Raw genomic sequence first — 22,820 nt, forward strand, 5'->3', positions numbered from 1 at the left:
GAGATTATGATGATTTTCGACACTTTTTATGTTGTATTTTTCTATGTTTTTTAGTGACGCCTCATATGCGGAACTAGTTTCCGAGCGAATTAATACATACTAGTTTACATATAACAGTCCAAAAGCGCAAATAATGAAAAAATCATTGCTTGTTTCCAGTAATAATAACAAAACGAAGTTTCTGGTTAGATTACAACGCAAATTCCAAGTATCCAAAGAGAGACATTATCCAGTAATTTGATCAGAGAGAGAGAGAGAGAGAGAGAGAGAGAGAGACGAGAGGCGTCTTACGACGCTCCGAGTTAACGACGCTTTTAAAAAACGCATACTATGATAAAAAACTCCTTTATAGTTTAGCACAGTATATTAATAAAAATAAGTTTCTGGTTAGAATTACAACAAAAATTTTGAGATTATGATGATTTTCGACACTTTTTATGTTGTATTTTTCTATGTTTTTTAGTGACGCCTCATATGCGGAACTAGTTTCCGAGCGAATGAATACATACTAGTTACATAACAGTCCAAAAGCGCAAATAATGAAAAAATCATGCTTGTTTCCAGTAATAATAACAAAACGAAGTTTCTGGTTAGATTACAACGCAAATTCCAAGTATCCAAAGAGAGACATTATCCAGTAATTTGATCAGAGAGAGAGAGAGAGAGAAGAGAGAGAGAGAGAGAGAGAGAGAGAGAGAGAGAGAGAGAGAGAGAGGCGTCTTCCGACGCTCCGAGTTAAGGACAGAGAAGTGTTCGTTTCGTTAAACGGCCTCTGACTCATGCCAGTAAATGTTTTGTTGATACTAATAATATAAGCCTATTTAAAGATACGTTTACTTTAATTAGTCTATATGATACGTAAATAGTAATCAACTGTTCTTGTAGCCCTCAATATTGGCAAAATCGAAGTATCCAAAGAGAGACATTATCCAGTACGTAATTTGATCAGAGAGAGAGAGAGAGAGAGAGGAGAGAGAGGGAGAGAGAGAGAGAGAGAGAGAGAGAGAGAGAGAGAGAGAGAGAGACGCTATGGCAACAATGGTCTCGGGGGTTTTTATAGCTTCCTTCTGCTTGATGATCGTGGATATTGTAGAAGGATTTCGACCATACTCGTTTGCCAAATCGACGATACGAACGCCACGTTCATGCTTTGCTATAATTTCATGTTTTGCTTCCATCGAAATCATTTTCTTGGGTTTTTTCTTATCACCTGCTTTGTCTTTAGCTTTGAGACCCATGGTTAATATAAAATAGCAAAATAACACGAAAAAAATAGGCGCAAATACAACGAACTAAACAACGACGTGTTAACATGCAGCACCAACAAACAAACAGACTGAACGCCATTTATCGGTCGCCTATACAACTAACACTCATCGCAAAATCGTATCTCAAATATTTCGTTGTATATCAAAGCTTGTATTTTCGCAAATTTTTGTTATATCTCAAAACATTCGTATATTAGGGCAATCGTATGTCAAGTTTCCATTGTAATTTGATCAGAGAGAGAGAGAGAGAGAGAGAGAGAGAGAGAGAGAGAGAGAGAGACGCTTTGGCAACAATGGTCTCGGGGATTGACGTAACGTTTATTTTCTGAACAGATAGGACAGAGAAGTGTTCGTTTCATTAAACGGCCTCTGACTCATGGCAGGAAATGTTTTGTTGATACTAATATATAAGCCTATTTAAAGATACATTTACTTTAATTAGTCTATATGATACGTAAATAGTAATCAGCTGTTCTTGTAGCCCTCAAGATTTTGCAAAATCACTCCAGGTTGTACATAAAACTTCAAGAATGTAGTGTCACCAGAGGATTACAATAGTTTTTACCTTCAAGAACCAGCATTCTTTTATGAAAATAACTCCAGGTTGTACATAAAACTACAGGAAACAACATGTAGTGTAACCAAAGGATTACAAGTAAGGTTTTTATAACTTTTTATTAGTTTAAGACATATTTCCAAGCGTCGTTCCGGCTTACGACGATTTTCGGCTTACGACGCGTCTCAAGAACGGAACCCCCGTCGTAACCCGGGGACTGCCTGTAGCTCAATTTGTTTCTGCCTGTCAACAACTTTACCTCAGCCATTCTAAGCAGCTTAACTTTGAAATTTGGCTCCTTGGTGTGTCTGTTTGGTGACGCACTCTTGGTTTCTTTTTTGGTAGCCTTCATACTATTTTAGATAGCTCAGGTTTATTATGACTTTCATAATTAGTTAGCTCAGGTTTAGTTTGACTTTCGTAATTATTGACCTATTATATCTGACACTAGTAGTGCTAGGATATAGGCAACTCCCGCTATTCACGGAAAATTCGCCTTCACGGTATACTTTTAAATTATTGCTGTGTTTACATATTCGCCTTCACGGTACTTTTAAAATATTGCTGTATTTACATATAATTTTCATGACTAAATGCCTGAATTTGTAGAACCCTCTAAAAATGCTTGTAACTGTCTTATCTTGAAAGTTCAAAATACCAAATGTATCATCCTACATCAAATATACCTTGAATTATTATTCTATTACTGTATGTATTAATCTTTGAAAATTACATTATCATCTTTCAAAGTAATCTTCATTTTATCATTACAAATACATACAGCCAATAATACAGAGACCATTGAATGGGCAATATCATATATTTGACAAGAGTGAAATTATTTATGAATTATTTTAGAGAATATGTAATATGAGAGAGAGAAAGAATAACTTACAATATCAAAAGATTGAAATGAACTTGTATAGGCAACACTTCTTCCCCTCTGTCATATGAGTATCTTTTCCAGAGAGAGAGAGAGAGAGAGAAGGAGTACCAATCCATATCTCATTCTACCTTTGGCACAGAGAGAGAGAGAGAGAGAGAGAGAGAGAGAGAGAGAGAGAGGAGAGAGAGAGAGAGAGAGAGAATCAGGCATTAGCAACATTACTTTCTGTCAAGTAATGTGACATTTCTGACAAGCCTGTCTTCTCCCTTGCTTCACAACTTAAAAGGAAATTAACTGGGAAAGTTATGTTTAATTTTTATTTTTAGCTAACTTACAAAAGAAATGCATAAATATTTTAATAATGTATTATTATTATTATTATTATTATCCTGTTAAAAAGGATGGCAGAATTAAGCGAGTTGATTTTATATATTGTTTTTTCTATTTTCCTTACAATTCGCTTCTCAGGCTCAGAAACATCGCTGAGCCTGAGAAGCGAATTGTAAGGAAAATAGAAAAAACAATATATAAAATCAACTCGCTTAATTCTGCCATCCTTTTTAACAGTATTTGCCTAAAAGAGGGTCTTCTACCAAAATATTATTATTATCATTGTTGTTATTATTATTATATATTGTCGTACTAATATTTGAAAATGAGGACAGTCAAACTCCGGTTTTCGTATGGCTCTCTTTTCGTATATTTGTTTTCGTAGACATTTGTTCTACAAAATTTTTCTCAGTTTTCGTACACTTGGCAACGTTCCATCCGCAGCCCAGCTCGTGACCGGGCCCCATATCGACCTTGCAAAAAAAGAATCCCATCTTCTTTCTTGACCCATTCTGCTTTTGTTTGTTGTTTTTGGGGCCAAAGTTCCAAGTAAAAAAAAAAAAAGGTGAGAAACACTATAGAATTTAAGAAAGAACTTGTAGCAAAGTGTTGGAGGAAGTTGCATACCGATCAAGGTGAGAAACTGTCTACAACAGGTGCTGCTGTTAGTAAATTTAAGGCCAGCCGAGGCTCGTTTGAAAAATCCCTTAAGTAGACACAATGTGTCTACTTAAGGGATTAAGGACATGTTTGCAAAGTGGAATGAAGTAACAAATTTTGTGGAGAATTATCATCCCCAAAAGGACAAAACCGTGTTTAACTTTAGGCAAATTTTAAAGAAATGATGGAAACAAATGTCTCCGGACAGATTTGTTTGTTGTGACGGGTCTAGTAACTCGAGCTGGTCCTAGTGCCAGTAAAAAACGAAGAGAAGTAACCCTAGATAAATCCTTGATACCTGAATTCTGGAGGGAGATTCCCCTTCCAAACAATAACTTCTCCTCCCCCTCCCCTCCCCTCCTCTTCGTCTTCCATATACACTTAACAAGTGTTTTCCATGATGGTAACTGATGTTAAATGTCTTTTTATTCGTTCATTAGTCATTTATATTTCTCATTGTTTTCTGTATGTAAAAATTGTTTATTCCCTATAAAATGTATTTAAAAAAATATTTTTGGAGGTATGGAACACATTAATTGTATTTACATTAGTCATGGGAATTATTGCTTTGGTTTTTGTACATTTCGGATTTTGTGGGAGGTTCTGGAATGGATATGTATGAAAACCGAGGTTCCACTGTATGTACTTATTATGCATTAGGTAAATCATTTATTTATTATACAAAACAAAAGAGAATTATTTTGTTTATTATTTAATATAATATTGTTTAATTTTATCAGTCTTAATATTAATATATGAAAAGTAGTTAATTTTTGTATCATAAAAATGTATTTAGTCATGAAAATAACATCAAAATACACTTAACTAATGAATAGTTATTCATGGATAAATGTGTTGATGCCAATTGGTTCAAGGGAGACCTTCCCTGAGAGAGAGAGAGAGAGAGAGAGAGAGAGAGAGAGAGAGAGAGAGAGAGAGAGAGAGAGAGAGAGAATTTAATCAGTATATCCTTTGACCCCAAGATGGCAGCAGTTATTATACACACTAAGATTGCAACACTCCCCCACCCTTGCAGTTAGATTTCTGGACATTTGTGACAGCTCCCCTCTCGCCCCACTTCCCAAGTCTCCATGCTAAAAGACTGGGTTTTCCTTCTTACATTTTTTTATTTTTTAAATCTTACTAATTCACTACTATAGTATTGCTGTTTATATTATTATTTGAAAATCAGTAAATCACATACATATCATACAAAAAACATATATCTCAATAAGAGAGAGAGAGAGAATTATTTTTTTATATCATTTAATTGTATTAAACTTAATACAGAAATAATCAGTATTAATATTTGAAAATTAATAAATCATTTTTGTATCATAAAAATGTATTTAGTCTTAAGAATAATATCAAAATACACTAATTAGTGAATATTTATAGGTAGGTTGAAAACCCCACGGATAGGCAAGTCCATAAAATCTTGAGAACACGAATACATGGGTTAACTGTAAGCATTTTTAGGGTTTTTATGCTTTAACTATCAAAATAGGCAATTCTAAGTGTTTTTTAGAGGGGTTTTAAGTATTTGCTGATTTTAGTGGACAATTTTCTGCCGCTGGTGCAAAAGAAATAACATCTCTTGTTCTCTGACCTCTGTGATGGAGATTGTGGTTTTATTTCTTCTCTTAAAGTCTGAGAGAGCTGGTGACTTCGACCATTAAAGGATACAGAGCCATGTTAAGATCTGTATTTCAACAGAGAGGTATGGACGTAAGGTTGACCATTACTGACTTAGGTATCGAAAGATCACAAGAATGCTTCAGTGGCCTGGAATTTGGATGTGGTCCTCAGGTGGCTGTACTGTCCTCCTTTTGAACCTCTTTGGACAATATCTTTTAGAGATCTGACAAGGAAGATACTCTTTTGGTTGCAATAGTAAGATGGTCAATAGTTTGAGTGAGATGCATGCCATCAAGAGGTTTGGCTTTTCTTAAGGTAATTGCAAGGCTCCTCAATACGCAGCTCTAGCCTCTATTTAAGCCTTTGGCCCTTGTCTTTCTAGCCGAAAGAGACTCCTTCCAAGCCTTGGCCCTGTTCCTTCATCATCAAGAATCTGATGGAAAATCTTGGACCGGAAGAAGAGGAGAGGTCTCTTTGCCCTGTGAGAGCTTTATAATATTACCTTCATAGAACAGAATATTAGAGGTCCCTCAAGTAACCTATGGTGCTCTGTCAAAAAACCCTCCAGATCTCCATCTAAGAATGCAATCTCATTCTTTTTGAAGGATGTGATTTTGGAATTACTCCCCAAAATTCAAGAGGACCTTTTACCCACGAAATTGGGTGGTTGCCACCTCGTTTGTGTTTAAACACATATATGTCATAGTCTGTGATTCTACAATCAAAATTTGGAAATGCAGGATAGTGTTTGTCGCACTATTGAAGGGAAGTGGAAATTATTTTTGATAGTTGCAGCACACTCAGTCCTTTGTCAATAGCTGGCATGGTGTTAGGGGAGGAAACATAGGAGTTAATTCTATTCAACCTATTTCACCTTGATTAGGCTGTCAAGTGTTGGGGAGCTGGGGGTACTAAGTACCTGACCCCCTTCAGTCTGATTTTATGTTAGATGGGTAATGGATTCTATTTAGTGAAGGTGACAGAAGTAGTCTGGTTGTTCTGTTGATTTAAGGGTACTGCACTCAGGGCAAGGCTCTCCTTTTTATGGTTAGGTGAGCCAGTGGATAACTCCTTGAGCTATGTAAACTTTGCTGTTGCTACATAGAAATCAGAATACTTCTTTGCTACATAGCTCCCACTAAGTAGAGGCACCCAGCAGCCCACAGCCATCCCATTATGGTTAAGATGAGCATCAACCAGTGGCAGGTATCTTCTTGAAGCAGCTCTCTTAACAGGTAAGGGTACAACAAGTACTTATACAAGTGGTATTTATCTTCTCTGTTCAAATACATTATCTTTTAGCATTATGGAATTCAGCTATGTAATTACTTAGTAAGTTACTTATATAAAAATGACATTTTTGTACATGAACTTTCCTGTCAGATATATACTTAGCTATACGTCTCTGACGTCACGACAGAATTCAAAACTCGCGGCACACGCGACAGGTAGGTCAGGTGATCTACCTTACCCGCCGCTGGGTGGCGGATGTAAGAACAATTCTCCCTTTCCAGCCAGAATTTTCTGTCGCCGGTGACGACTACACCTGTGGTTGTTACCTCCTGACAGCTTTATTCATTTCTCGTTGCCGTGGATATAATTGGACTGACTTTCGGTGAAGTACCTGATCTTGTTGGCTTGGCATACGCATTTGTGGATTGTTTTTGGATATTGATTTGGATTTTTCTTTGATTTCGAGATGTCTGAGTTAGAGGTTAAGAAATCTTCTATGTTTAGAGTGTGCGCTATGGATGAATGCAAGGTGAGACTACCGAAAGCTACGGTAGATCCTCACACAGTTTGCTTTAAATGTAGAGGGAAAGAATGTTCTTTTGTTAACCCGTGTAATGAGTGTGAGAAGTTGGATGAGGGTGAATGGAAGGCTCTTTCTTCCTACTTGAGGAAGTTAGAGAAAGACAGGGTGAGAAAGGCTTCGTCTAGGAGTTCTAGTAAGTCTCGTATTAGCGAGGTAGAAGAAAATCCTGTTGTAGCATTAGAACCTTCTCCAGTTTCAGCTCCTGCGCCCTGCATCGAACCTAAGGATACGACTACGGAAGTGGCAACCATGAGAGCCACGATCCTTAGCATGGAAAAGAAGATTCGTTCGTTGCAAAAGGTAAGAGTAGTGAAGGTGAATTGTGCAGTGACCCCAGTTGCAGTGGAGGGTGTCTGATCGGTCCTTAATGCTTCCAGGCCTAGACCTCTTCCAGACTCCCAGTCCCAGTGGAGGAGGAAAGTCAAAAGCCGCAGGAAGGTTAGGGAGAACTCCCACCGATCAGGCGTCCCTCGGTAGATCCTGATGCTCGTACCAGGCTGCCCTTGTTCGCGAGAAGAAGGAGGTATTGCGCCAATGCTTCTCTTCGTCTTCCTCACCTTCGCCTAGAAGAGGATGGAGCGCCTCGGATTCTTCGCGACCGCTGAAGAGAGCCTGGAAGCACCTGGCTCCTTTCCTTCCAGCCCGGAAGTTTTCAGAAGAGCCGGAAGTAGAAATCAAGAAACCCAGGAGGGAGCAGGAGTTCTCGCCTCATAGTAGGCTTCGAGCCTCTTCTCCGGTGGAGGATTTTACAAGATCTCCAGCTCGAATTCTTGCTGGACTGCAAGCGCAGATTTCGGCGCTGGCGGGCTCCTTGGCAGGAGGAACGCGTCGGAAAGACGTCTCTCTCCCTGTCAAGAAGTCTAGGATTCCTTCGCCTGTGTTACCGTCTCAGTCAGAGTCGGTTCTCTCCTTTATCAGCGGATGGAAGGAGGCGCCTCTTCCCTCGGCAGGTGCTTGTCGTCTTCCAGGCGTCAATCGCCCAAGAAGCTTTCTCCTGGTGACTACATCTCTCCAGTAGGAAGGGACCTAGAGCCTAGTAGGCGTTCGTCTAAAGACAGGCGTACAGCCTCGTCCTCTCGCTCTTTTACGAAGATCCTTCATTCTCCGGATAAGAGAGCCTACTCTTTGATGGATTCGTCAAGAGACAGGATCTCGCCTTATGTTAGGCGCCTTGAGCCTAGTAGGCGCTACTCCCCAAGTAGACGCTCTCCCGCTCCCAAGCGTGGTGCGGAGGATAGGCGCTTTTCTCCTGATAGGCGCGGCTCTCCTTTTAGCCGCTCGGTTCAGGACAGGTGTGTAGAGCCTGAAAGATATGTCTCTTCTGGGAGACTACCTTTTGAAGAGACACACAAGTCGGGAGCGAAGTTTGTGGAGCATGGTAGACGCCGGTCTCCTAGTAGGCGACCTTCTCCAGGGCTTCGCTCTCCTGTAAGTAGGCGCCAAGAGCCTAGTAGGCGTTCGCCTCATGGTAGGCGCAGCTCGCCTGGCAGCCGCTCTCCTTTGAACAGGCGCATGGATCCTGAAAAGCGCCTTGAGCATAGTAGGCTCCCCTCTCCTAGCAGGCGCTCCCCCTTGGAAGCCCGGAATTCTAGGAGTAGGATTAAGGAGCAAAGAGCACGCACTCATCAGAGTAGGAAGGACTCATTCGAAAGGAGCTCTCCAGAAAACTTTGGCTTCCCTGATAGGCGCCAGTCTGCTACTAGACACTCTCTGGACAGGCGCATTTCTTTAGAGAAGGCTAACTGCCCTCGTAAAGAAGCCCAGGAGGGAAAGTGGTAAGGGTTTTGATCGGGAGGTGGGGGGGTGGAAAGACCCCAAAAACAAAACAACAGGAAGGGTTTCTTCAGTGGATGAAGTTGAACCTTCAGAAGAGGATTTGGTGAAGGACTCGTCAGTTTCGTCCTATAAGATCCTTACAGATCTACTTCTTCAAGAGTTTGGAGACTTCCCTTACTCCCGTCGCTCCTCCGTCTCCTCTCTCTTTTATTCTCTACTTCGAAGAAGACGAAGTTCCTCTTGTGTGAGGATGAAGCCAACCATCTCAATGAAGAAGGCTTTGAGAGGTGTTGGTGATTGGCTGCTTTCTAAGGAAGAGAAAGGGAAAACTGTGTTTCTTTCCCTCCTTCCAAGATTACGGGCAGACTTGGATTTTGGTACGAGTCTGGAGAACCCCTAGGTCTGGGTCTTCCTTCATCGGCGGATGCGGACTTCTCTTCTCTGGTGGATGCAGCACGACGCTCGGCTCTTGTCTGCTTAAAACTACCTGGGCTATGAACGAGCTTGACCACCTGCTGAAGGGAAATGTTTAGAGTCTTGGAAGTCTTTCAACTTCCTTGACTGGTCTTTGGGGGGTCTTGGCTAAGAAGACTCAGAACCCGGATGCTATTCGCCCAGAAGATCTAAACAGTGTTCTAACGTGCATTGACAAAGCAGTTAGAGATGGATCGAGCGAAATAGCCTCCCTATTTGGAGCAGGGATCCTTAAGAAGAGATCAGTCTTCTGCTCTTTTCTGACTAAGTCTGTTTCGCATGCCCAAAGAGCCTCTCTCCTGTATTCGCAGCTCTCGCCTCTGCTATTTCCGAAGAAGATAATACAGGACATCTCAGGATCTATCTCTGCGAAGGCGACTCAGGACATGCTCGCGCAGTCGGCACGGAAGCCTAAGACCTCCTTCCAGACAAGAAGGGACTAAGAAGGAGACTCCAGCTAGACAGGAGCCCTTTCGAGGGGCCCCCCCTTCTAGAGCTCTACCTCGAGAGGTAATAGACTTTCAAGAGAGGTAGATCTTTCTCACGCTCTGTCAGAGCTAAGAAGTAGGGAAGTAGTCCTCCAAACACCAGTAGGTGCCAGACTTCTAAGATTCTCGGAAGCCTGGGCAAAGAGAGGAGCGGACAACGTCCCTCTCTATAATAAGGAAAGGATATCTGATTCCTTTTACGGAAAGACCACCGTTGACAACGACTCCGAGGGAGTTGGTGGCCAGGTACAGGGATCCCATCATGAGCCTTGCTTTAACACAAGCAGTGGAACAAATGTTCGAGAAAGAGGCTATAGAGCTAGTGAGCGACCCTTGCTCAGCGGGTTTCTTTTACAACCGCCTTTTTCTAGTTCCAAAAGCCTCAGGAGGATGGAGACCGGTTCTGGATGTAAGCGCCCTGAATTTCTTTGTAGAAAAGAGGAAGTTCGCCATGGAGACGACATCCTCAGTGTTGGCGGCCCTTCGGCCAGGGACTGGATGGTGTCCCTAGATCTTCAGGACGCTTACTTCCATGTGCCTATCCATCCTTCGTCAAGGAAATACCTCAGGTTCATGATGGGAGGAAGGATATTCCAGTTCAGGGCTTTGTGCTTCGGCCTTTCAGCAGCCCCTCAGGTCTTTACAGGCCTAATGAAAAATGTAGCAAGATGGCTACATTGGAGGGAGTCAGAGTGTCCCTCCCTTTACTTGGACGACTGGCTGATCAGAGCCAAGTCTCAGGAAAGATGTTTGGAGGACCTACTACAAAAGACCCTTTTCATGGCAAGTTCTCTGGGGACTTTTGGTGAACTTTCAAAAGTCTCAGTTGATCCCCAGTCAAGATCGTATCTATCTGGGGATTCGGATGGCTTCTCTGGATTTTCGGGCTTTTCCGTCTCCAGAACGGATAGCCCGAGGGTCAGAGAAAGTCAAAGCCTTCTAGAGAAAGAAGTATGCACAGCGAGGGAGTGGGATGAGTTTGTTGGGGACACTCTCCTCGTTGGAGCAATTCCTTTCTCTAGGAAGGTTGCACCTCAGACCTCTCCAGTTCTTTCTACATCGAAACTGGAGGTGTCGTTCGCAAAACCTAGAGTTCTCCTTCGAGATCTCAAGGGAAATCAAGAAGGACCTCTCTTGGTGGGCCAACCCTCTCAGGTTTGCAGAAGGGATGTCCCTTCACATTCCGAACCCCAACCAATGTGTATTCCGACGCACCTCGGAAATAGGTTGGGGAGCGACGCTCGGCCTCAAGGGAAGTGTCAGGCACCTGGAACAAGGAACAGGTGACCTGGCACATCAACAAGAAGGAGCTGATGGCGGGTTTGGCTAGCTTTGAAAGCTTTCGAGCCCCACGTCCTAGCTGCAACAGTTCAGATCAACTCGGGACAACACCACGGCCCTGGCTTACATCAGGAAGCAAGGGGGGACTCACTCTTTCTCCCTGTACGAGACAGCAAAAGAACTTCTGCTTTGGGCAGAAGCAAAGGAAGATTTGTCTCCTTACCAGGTTCGTACAGGGAGAAAAGAACGTCAGAGCAGACCTCCTAAGCAGGAAAGATCAAGTCCTGCCTGCAGAGTGGACTCTTCACGAAGATGTTTGCCAGGACCTGTGGAAGCTTTGGGGCAAGCCTCATATAGACCTCTTCGCCACAGCCAAGAATACGAGGATAGCCAACTACTGCTCTCCGATATCGGACCCCGACCCGGAGGGCAGTGTCGATAGACGCGTTCCTACTAGATTGGAAGGGTCTAGACACGTATGCTTTTCCTCCATTCAAGATACTGGGAGAGAGACTAAAGAAATTTGCAGAATCGGAGGCAGCAAGGATGACGCTGGTAGCCCGCCGTTCTGGCCCTCACAAGTATGGTCACAGAGGTACTGGAATGTTAGTAGATCTTCCGAGAACATTACCACAGAGGAACGATCTGCTGAGACAACCCCACTTCGAGAGGTATCACAAAAACCTCCCCTGCTCTAGATCTGACTGGCTTCAGACTGTCAAAAGTTTGGTCAGAACGAGAGGCATTTCGGCAAGAGTTGCAACGGCTATCGCAGCAGCAAAGAAGGCCTTCTACCCTTAGAGTCTACCAATCGAAGTGGGACGTCTTTCGGCGATGGTTGTAGGAACCATCACTTTTCCTCTTCCAGTACCTCTGTGACCCAAATAGCAGACTTCTTTACTTTTCCTTAGGGAAGAAAGTGGATGGCGGTATCAACCATTAAAGGCTATCGTAGCATGCTATCTGCAGTGTTTAGGCACAGAAACTTAAACATTTCAGAAGATAAGGACCTTCATGATCTAATAAAATCGTTTGAAACATCCAAGAAGGTTTCTCCAGGGGTTCCGAGTTGGAATCTGGATGTAGTGCTACGTTACCTGAGGTCTAATAAGTTCGAACCGCCTCAGTCTGCCTCGTTTAGAGACCTCATGAAGAAGACAATTTTTCTCATGGCATTGGCTTCCGCAAAGAGGGTTAGTGAACTCCATGCACTAGAAGGAAATGTGGGATTCAGAGGAGATGCAGCTATCTGTACGTTCCTTCCTTCGTTCTTAGCCAAGAACGAGAACCCCTCAAATCCTTGGCCTAGGAGCTTTGCAGTACAAGGCTTGTCTGCATTAGTAGGCGAGGAAGCAGAGAGGTCTCTTTGCCAGTAAGAAGTTTGAAATTCTATCTACAGAGAAAGAAAAAACTTAAGGGCAATGATGTCAACCTTTGGTGCTCTGTAAGAGATCCAAGGAGGACTCTTTCGAAGAATGCGCTTTCTTTCTTTATCAGAAGCCTGGTGAAAGAAGCGCATGCGATATGTGAGGAAAGTCAATTCAAAGTTCTTAGGGTCAAAGCTCATGATGTAAGAGCTATTGCCACGTCATTGACTTTTAACAAGAACATATCCCTGAGTAACATTATGAAGGCAACATTCTGGCGTTGCAACTCAGTCTTTGCAAACCACTATCTGAGAGACGTCAAAATTACGTATGAAAAGTGCTTCGGGTTAGGCCCTTACGTATCGGCGGATTCGGTGCTGGGGCAGGGAGCTGAGACATATCCTTAGTAGTATATATTTTTTTCCCCTTGTTAGGTTGTAAGTTTTTGGTTGTTTGAAAGAACATGCGGGTAGGCATGTTTTTCATTTCGTAGTCCTTAACAATGATTAGATTGGTTAGGTGATCGGTTTATGTTTTGAGCTCCTTGCAATGATAGTGGTTAGGTTCTGTCATATAAGTGGGCGAATCCCCGTTGACAGATCCTGCTTGGATTCTATCAAGTAAGCGGATAACCAAATCCCTTTTGATAGGGACCCAAAGAGTCTGTCAGCTGTAGGTCACGCCCTCGCTGAAGCTCTTAAGGCAACGCAGACTCATAGACAGTAACTACGAAGTCTTCTGCCTAAACAGGTAAGAACCAAGGTTGTTTTTACATCCTACAACTAGTGTTGTTTTACCCTTTTTTCCATATTTATATTGCTGTCTCTTTCCCTCCACCAAGGGTGTCAATCAGCTAAGTATATATCTGACAGGAAAGTTCATGTACAAAAATGTTATTGTTAGTATACAATAAGGTTTTGTACATACTTACCTGGCAGATATATACGATTGATGGCCCCCGCCAAACCCCAGCCTCCCCTGCAGGAGAACCGGTGGAAGGAAAATTCTGGCTGGAAAGGGAGATTGGTTCTTACATCCGCCACCCAGCGGCGGGTAAGGTAGATCACCTGACCTACCTGTCGCGTGTGCCGCGAGTTTTGAATTCTGTCGTGACGTCAGAGACGTATAGCTAAGTATATATCTGCCAGGTAAGTATGTACAAAACCAAATTATTGTATACTAACAATAACATTTTTATACATTCAACTTACCTGTCAGATATATTACATAGCTATCGACTCCGTCGTCCCGACAGAAATTCGAATTTCGCGGCACACGCTACAGGTAGGTCAGGTGATCTACCTGCCTGCCGCTGGGTGGCAGGACTAGGAACTATTCCCGTTTTCTAATCAGATTCTCTCTGTCGCTGGGAAGGTAAACATATGTTTGCTTTCCCTCCTGATTTGATTTTCGTGTTTCATCGCCATCGATCTTCTGGGCCGACTTTTACAGGGAAGTACTGGATCGGTGGTTTGGCATACGTTTTTAATAACATTTTAATAACTTTTTAATAAACGTTTTAATGAATTAATTCTTCGAAGTTTTCGAAGAATAGAGTATGTGTAACTACCGAAGTTTTCGGTAGACAATTACATAGTTTGCAAGAAAGGGAAATATAAATATTTATTCATTGATAAAGTGTAATAAATGTTAGAATTTGATTGAGGAAAATAAGGTAACTTCCTATTTGAGGAAGTCAGAAAACATAGAACTAGATATGCTTTCTTTAGAAGCTTTAATAGCCCTCGTTCTGACAAGCAGTTAGAATATTAACAGTACTAGTAGTTGTTTCCTCATCACCTTCTTACTTCACAGAAACTACAAATCATTTGCAATTTGAAGATAAAGGAATGTAGCTCAAGATACGAGCTATTATAAGGTAAGAAGTGATTATAGTGTTCCCCATTGCATTAGAGGGTGCGTCTGATCGGCTCTGTCTCGCTCCCAGGCCTAGACCTCTTCCAAGCTCCCTGGCCCGGAGGAGAAGGAATGTCGAAAGCCGTACGGAGGTTATGGAGAACCCCCACCGTTCAGGCGTCCCCTCGCAGGTTCTGTAGAACGTCCCAGACTGCCAGGATAGCCATTGGAAAGGCATCCTAATTCAATGTGTTCCCCTTTTTATTATCGTCTTGACGAATAAGGAGTAAAACATTCAACGGCGTAGATTAAATGAAGATGCAAGATAATCTCGTCTGGCTATCGGAACCTCAGAAGAGACGGAGAAAGGAGAAGTATATGAAAATATATCTATTCTGAGAAGAACGAATTAGATATTAAAGAATATTTGTTGATCGAATGAATTATATGGATCTCGTTTAGTGAGTACACATATATATAATTTTTAAGCTTCTAGCTCCTTGGGCATGAAGCTCCGGTAACGAGGCTCAATGCGCCTAAAGCGTCTGAAACAAGGCGCAAAGCGCCTGAAACGAGGCGCAAAGCACCTGAAGGGCTGAATATGGGCGCAAGCGCCTGAAAGACTATGAACCAGGATCTTTATCGGAAAGGAAGTCCTTCTCATTCAGAAGAAAGGGAGGGCTATGTCGAAAATGGAAGTATTGTCGGATTCTAAGCAAGAACAAATGTACAAGAGATAAGAACCTTCCGCACACAGGATCTTCCAGAAGGCGGAAGATTCCAGATTCGAATTACAACCTTCCAGACGTACAGAACTTTCCAGGCGAGGATCGCCTTCAGATGCTGGAACTTTCCAACAAGAAAACTTTCCAAGGGCGATACGTCTTCTAGGATCCAGGAGTATTCTGATCACGATACTCCTCCCAGGCGCCAGGAGTATTCGGAACGCGATACTCCTGCCAAGCACCAGGAGTATTCCGACGAGCACGATACTCCTCCCAGGCACCAGGAGTATTCGGAACATGATACTCCTACCAGGCGCCAGGAGTATTCTAGGCAAGATACTCCTGCTTAGCGCCAAGACACTTTCTCCTACAAGAAGAGCCTGACAACCGAGAGTCCTCCAGGCGAAGGGTGAAAGACTTCGAGGCTTCTCCTGATAGGGACGGGAGTTGTCGCGCAGGCGGCCGTTGCCCTTGTCAGGATCGTCTTAATGCAATAAAGGCAAGAGCAAGTTCGGTTTTTTCCAGGCAGGGACTCAAGATGTAGCACAGGCTGCCGTAGCCCTTGTCAGGTTAGAGTCGGTACTGCGAATAGCCCTTCACCTTTCGAAAGGAAGCGCTCTCCTTCGGTTGCTCAATCTTGCCCCAAATTGAGGAAGGGAAGATAGAGCAGAATTGTGAGAATTAGTTCAGTATTAGTAAGAGGATATTAAAATCATCCTCCTTCTAAAATAGATTGCAACCAACCATTTACAGAAAGAGGGGCAATCGTTTGGAAGTTGAACAAGATTCGTACGAGCTCTCATTCATTGATTAGAGGCTCTTCCAGATAAGAAAGGCGTAAAATACGGACTTATCTCCAAGATAATAAAAGCTGGAGAGATTCTCTTCGATCCTCGGTTGTCATTTGCAATATCTTTCGACTAATACTCATTCGGGATTATTGACGAAATGAACGAAGAGAGTAAGATTTCTATTCTTTCTCCGCATGTCGGAAAGGAAAGAGTGTCGTAGAAGGCTTGCTGTATATGACTACTGAATGACAAGTCATAATACGCATACCATAGTTGCCTTTCTGGTTCGCTACGGAATTGTCTATATCCTTACAGGATTTTCCTAGTAAAGACTTCGCTTAAAAGGTTTGTTACGACAATACCTATTCAGCCTCGGTATTTAACAAAGGTTGTTTGCCTAAAATTTGCATTATTGAGAGCTTTCTTAGACTCGAGAATAATTTTATTATATCCATTCATTGAAGGGAGTAACTGGCAACTCAGAATGATTGCAGCCAGGCAGTGAACGACACGGCTGTAATTGTGAGCCAATCTAGTACCATCCGGTTCTCGGTCGTGAACGGTTGGTTACATCTTTCTCTCCTAAAGGATCGAATGCTTCACCGTATATTCCCCATACAATCAGGGACTTAACCACGAATTGAGGGGATTTTTTTTAGGCAAACATGAATAACATCGTATTCGTTTTGCTAAGGATATCTCTCTGCCTCGGCGAGGAAAGAATGTAGTAGGAAATTCACCTTAAGATAACGATACGCTTAAGCCTTATGCACACACCGTGGTTAATTACAGCGTTCCTACTATCCTTACAAGAGTTTCTAGATGAATGCTGTTTTACCACAATGTGATAGGATTATAAAGAATTTTAATTCGGCAGAGCACGATTTAACATTCATTGGAAAGAGTTGTCAGACCCTGCGGAAAATATTCACAGATATCTTCGCAAGGCAGAAGATGAACGACCTTCTTATAGATTGCTTCCTTTTCCTCGAAACAAGAGAGGTAGCAAGATACGCCATCTTTAAATCAAATAGGGGAATAAACTTTAGTCTTTTTTTTCCCCTAGTTGTATATATTCTTAACACATATTAAAATAAATGGGCGTCTAAGGAAGAAGATGAATGCATCATTTTGGCAATAAAAGGTTGGATTCACAGAAGTCACGTTCTTCTTTCAGCATGCGTCGGAAGGTTTTTCTAAGAGATTTGATCGGAATCTCTTATAAATATTTGGACCTGAAAAAAACCTATTCACTCTGAGTCTGTCTGCGTGCAGACTGACCCAGAAGTTAAATATGAATGAGAGGATTTTTCAAGGGAAGCTTGATAATTCCTTTAAATATGTTAAAGACATAGAGTTGCTGCAGATCGTGATAGATAGAAAGGGGAAACTGTCCTCTTCCGATACCTCTGTGAACCACATAATGGTTTTCTTCCCTTTCAGAGGGAAGAATCACCTTGGTAATTTATGCTATCAATGAACACAGTGAAAAGATATATTCTGTCTAGACAAAGAATATTAGAGATAGTAGAGAATTAAGATCTTCGGGATCTTATACAATACCTCTATACGATAAGAGTAAGAGATCTTATACTTAGAATGGGATCCTAATTTGGGCCTCAGATTCCGTGTTCCGACAAGATGGAACTGCTCCTAATCAAATGTTTCTCTTGGTCCTAAACGATCAAAAGGACAAGTGAAATTTTGGGCTTTAGAATCTGGAATCAAATTCTATGACGACTCGGCAATGGGTTCTGGCCAGCATAGTATGTTTGGCAAGAGAACTAAAGCCTTTTATTCCTGGATCAACGCTTTTAGATAGAGGTTTCGTTGTCCGGGTAATGTAGTGACATTGTCATCTACAGAAGAAGAAAAGGTTTAAACTTTACTGACAGAGTCTTTGAACGCGAGAAGGGCTCAAACTACTTCCCAAAAGGTTCAGAGAGATACATTCAAGAGCTAGAAATCAACCAATTTCAGCTCAGAATCTCTTTAAATTCCAAGCTCCTTCCCTTCCTTCGGGCAAGGATAGGGAAGCTTCTGCAACGAGAAAACTCATCAACATGTAGGAGGAGAACTCGTTAGCAACGGAAGTATGCAATAATGATCCTCCTCGGAGGAAGACTTGTCTCTTGGACTTTGGAGATTTCCTATTGTCTACTGGATGGAGCGGACTAAATTGTGATGAATGTGCAGGAGCAATTAGCGTCTTTGGTAGGAGTACTTTCTAAAGATCCTACTCGTAAAAAGGATGACAGACTTCTGATTAAGAGATCCAAATACCGATCTCCTGTCGGGCGCGACGAACCCTACAGGGGAGTTGTCGCACAAGCGGCCATCTCTGGGGGGAGCGATGCGTTAGGCAGGCGAGACGTGGGAAAGGAAGTAACTCCTGCCAAGCGTCTGGCGCCAACTAGGAGCCAGGCGCCAAGTAGGCGCAAAGAGCCTGACTTTACTGTAGATCGTTCTAGGCCAAGATCTTCATCCAAGCAACAAGAGCCAACTGGAGAAGAGAGAACTCCTGATAGGAGTATAGCGCCCGCTAAGCGCAATATACTTGCCATTCGAAAGGCCATTCCATGAGCGATACTCCTACCAAGCCACAGGAGTATTCGGAACTAGATGCGCCTTCCATAGGCAGGAGTATTCGGGAAGAGATAATCCTGCCAGGCGCCTTGAGTACTCTGACCTCGATACTCCTCCCAGGAGCCAGGAGTATTCTAGACTTTTTACTCCTACCAGGCGCCAGGAGTAGTCGAAGCGCGATGTGCCTACCAAGCGCCAGGAGTATTCTGAGCTTAATACTCCTAACAGGCGCCAGGAGTATTCGGAACGCGATACTCCTGCCAAGCACCAGGAGTATTCCGATGAGCACGATACTCCTCCCAGGCGCCAGGAGTATTCGGAACGTGATACTCCTACCAGGCGCCAGGAGTATTCCGATCACGATGCTCCTCCTAGGAAAGCGATTCTTCTGCCAGGCGCCAGGAGTATTCCGAGCACGATACTCCTCCCAGGCGCCAGGAGTATTCGGAGAGCGATACTCCTGCCAGGCGCCAGGAGTATTCAGAGGACGAGGAGTATTCCGATCGCGATACTCCTCCCAGGCGCCAGGAGTATTCGGAGCGCGATACTCCTGCCAGGCGCCAGGAGTATTCTGAGCTTAATACTCCTAACAGGCGCCAGGAGTATTCGAAGCGCGATACTCCTGCCAGGTGCCAGGAGTATTCGAAGCGCGATACTCCTGCCAAGCGCCAGGAGTATTCGAAGGGCGATACTCCTGCCAGGCGCCAGGAGTATTCGAAGCGCGATACTCCTGCCAGGCGCCAGGAGTATTCTGAGCTTAATACTCCTAACAGGCGCCAGGAGTATTTGGAGCGAGATGCGCCTTCCAGACGGCAGGAGTATTCGAAGAGTTTTACGACTGTCAGGCGCCAGGAGTATTCTAAACAGGATACTCCTCGCGCCAGCCAGGCGCAAGCCAGGCGTTAGGCTTCATCCAGATGAGATCCAGTTCAAAGAAAGTCCTAGTCTTCTTTGAAACAATGGTGATCTCTAAAGCACTTCATAAGTGACTTGATGATACCTTCAAACAGCTGAGAATTTAAAAAGCTCATGAAGTGCGAGCTTTCCAAATTCTTGTTCTTTTCGTAACAATATGTCAGGAAGACATATTAGCTTTAACATATAAGAGATGCAACTATGTGTTGACTGCTCATTACACGAAGGACTTCAAGTTAACCTACGAGAGATTCTTCTCTCTTGGTTTATACGTATCAGCGGATACGTTGCTGGGATAAGGAGCCGACACTGATCCTTTAACAAGGAGTTGAATTTATTTTAACTCAATGATTTTTATTGGAGGTTTGAAAGGAGTTTGGGGGATAACTCTCTTTCAATTTAGCGCGAACCCTCATGTTAGGAACAGGTGATCGGGATCGGTGTTGCGCTCCTTAAATAAGTGCGTGTTGTCATATAAGCGGATGTGCTCCATTGACAAACGCCAGTTAGGTTCTGTCGAGTAAGTGGAAGAGACCCCATCGACAGATCCACAAGAACTCTTGGCCACAGATCACTATCTCGCTAAGGCTCTTGAGATGAAGCAGACTCCTATGCAATAGCTAGGAAGTCAATCCTTCGTCTAGAAACACAGAGGAACTAAGGTCTATAAATACCTACAACATATGTTGTTTACCTGTCTAGTCAGTAATTAGCTGTCTCTTGCCCTCCACCAAAGGGTGTCAATCAGCTATGTATATATCTGACAGGTAAGTTGAATGTATGAAAATGATATTGTTATGATACAATAAAGTTTCATACATACTTACCTGGCAGATATATACAATTAAAGACCCACCCAGCCTCCCCGCAGGAGACAGGTGGAAGAGAGAATCTGATTAGAAAACGGGAATAGTTCCTAGTCCTGCCACCCAGCGGCAGGCAGGTAGATCACCTGACCTACCTGTAGCGTGTGCCGCGAAATTCGAATTTCTGTCGGGGACGACGGAGTCGATAGCTATGTATATATCTGCCAGGTAAGTATGTATGAAACTTTATTGTATCATAACAATATCATTTTTATAAATTATATATATATATATATATATATATGTATAATATATATATATATATATATATATATATATATATATATATATATATATGTGTGTGTGTGTGTGTGTGTGTGTGTGTGTGTGTGTGTGTAAAATACTTACCAAGGTATTTACAGAATCAGAGCTCTGCCTCCTCCCCACTTATGGTCATAGGGCATAAACGAATTGAGCTCCTTAGTTGTGTTGTACGCATCCTTCTCTGAAAGTGGGTGGGGCATTATCTCCTACACAAAAACAGTAAAAGTGTTATTGTGAATTTCAGTGTTAGCTGCCATGCAAGTTAGAAATAACAGCTATGTAATTATTTGGTAACTATTTTTACATTTTTTGTTCGCCTCATCTACCCAGCAGTTATTAAATTAATTATTTGCTAGAAGAGCAGCCATTTTTACCCCCATCTTTAATGAATTGGGGGATCGGCATGTCTGGTCTGCTTTAAAGGGGGGGGGGGGGGGGAACTAATCCGTTAATGACTAGACCTAGTGTAGGGTAAGAACGGCAGGTCGTAGGGGTTATATGGGCTGCCTGGTAGGCTTTAGGTACTCCTAGCTTTAGAACTCTTTTCCCACAAATCCGCTGTTTGTGTTTTTGTATTTTTCCAGACAATGCCGTAGGCCCTGTGTGAACCTAGGCTGCTCAAAAATGCCCTGATTCTCTCTGTCTACTCCAGCTACTTAATCAGGCAGACGTACTCGCCTCTGACTTGTTGTCAGCCCCTTTGTTTTGTCATTGCTGGTTGGAGCCCTCATCAGACATCATGATATATGTGCAAGCCACCAAGGACTAAGGTACGCCTCGAAAGTGCAAATTCCAACCAGCCCTTTTTCTCCAAGACGAATCTTGCTATTTCCATTTTCAAATTTCCCTTTTATAACTCCTCTACTGAACCTCCTTTGTCCACAATTGTAGCACATGCCACCCCTGTGACTTGTCCAAGATTAAGATCATTGAGCATTTCATTCAAGTACTAGAGTTCCTCCCCTTGTGTGTGATTAAAGATAAAGACCCTCCATAGTGCATTAGCTAAAATATTGTGCAAGAAGTCATTATTTTATGTTGTGTAATTTGGGAATTCATTTCCAAATTTCCGAGTCCGTACTCTGTCTCCTTGCAAGCGCTTGTATTACCTGAAATCATAAATTTGGAAACCAGCATTGCAGTAGATGTTGATAGGAGTGATCCAGACAGAATACAATGCTCTGCCCATGTGATTATCTAAGGTAAGTCATAAGCGCTCCATTATTGTCCGTATAATTTTTCTCCTTTGTTATTAATTTGAATTTCTCCCATGCTTAATATTTTTGGTTTATCAAAGCTTTTTGAGTGATTATATTTTTTAAAATTTTGAGTATTTCGTAAATTCTGTCGTTTCATATATTTCAATTTGCATTGACTGAGACAACTAAAAGAATTCCAAATTGGTCTTATTCCTCTCTTTTTATTTGGTGTCCTGTTGTTGTGGTTGGACATTTTTAGGCACTTAGTGAGACCATAGCTTTTTCTGTTTGGTGTCTTGCTGCCAGCGTCTAAAATGCATAATTTGTATTATGCTGTGAAAATGATTTTATCAGATGTTTAGACCATCAGGCATAAAAGTACGAGGGAGAATGTCATATTTGCACTTACAATGTACTATTAATCTAATCAACTTTTATTTGCTCCTGGGGTTAAAAGCTAGAATGGCTGTTGAACCTTGTTAACTAAGTAGTTAACTGATGGAGATTGGAAAGGCTGGGGTGGTTTGTTTGTTTGTATGGTGTTTTTACATTGCATGGATCTGTGGTTATTCAGCAAAGAGACCAACGGCTTTACGCAACTTCTGAACCACGTCGAGAGTGAACTTCTATCACCAGAAGTACACATCTCTCACTCCTCAATGGAATGACCGAGAATCAAACTCAGGGCCACCGAGGTGGCATGCCAACACCATACTGACCACGCCACTGAGGCGCTAAGGCTGGGGTGGTTGTTAGGAGAACCCATCACTTGGGAGATTGTCAAGAGAAGGGCCGGAGGTTAGGAGATAAACACCCCCCCCCCCCCCAAACTCACTCACTTCCCTCTTGCTACTTTGTGGATATGGGGGCGTGAGAAGGGATAACGTCTCTCACTACTCCACTTCTTTGGCTACTGTTGTGTTCAATCCCTGCCCTGTGAAGTGTGCGCTTCTTGCCCCTCTCTACAGTGAAGTATGGCAAGAGGTAAAGGGTTAAAAACCTCTTGTTGGGATCTTTGCAGGGTAACACTCCTCCAGGGATGCTAGCAAATTCTTCTGGGTCTTACCTGTCACTAAT

This window comes from Macrobrachium nipponense, chromosome 22 (assembly GCF_015104395.2).
Source record: "Macrobrachium nipponense isolate FS-2020 chromosome 22, ASM1510439v2, whole genome shotgun sequence".
Taxonomy (NCBI): Eukaryota; Metazoa; Arthropoda; class Malacostraca; order Decapoda; family Palaemonidae; genus Macrobrachium; species Macrobrachium nipponense.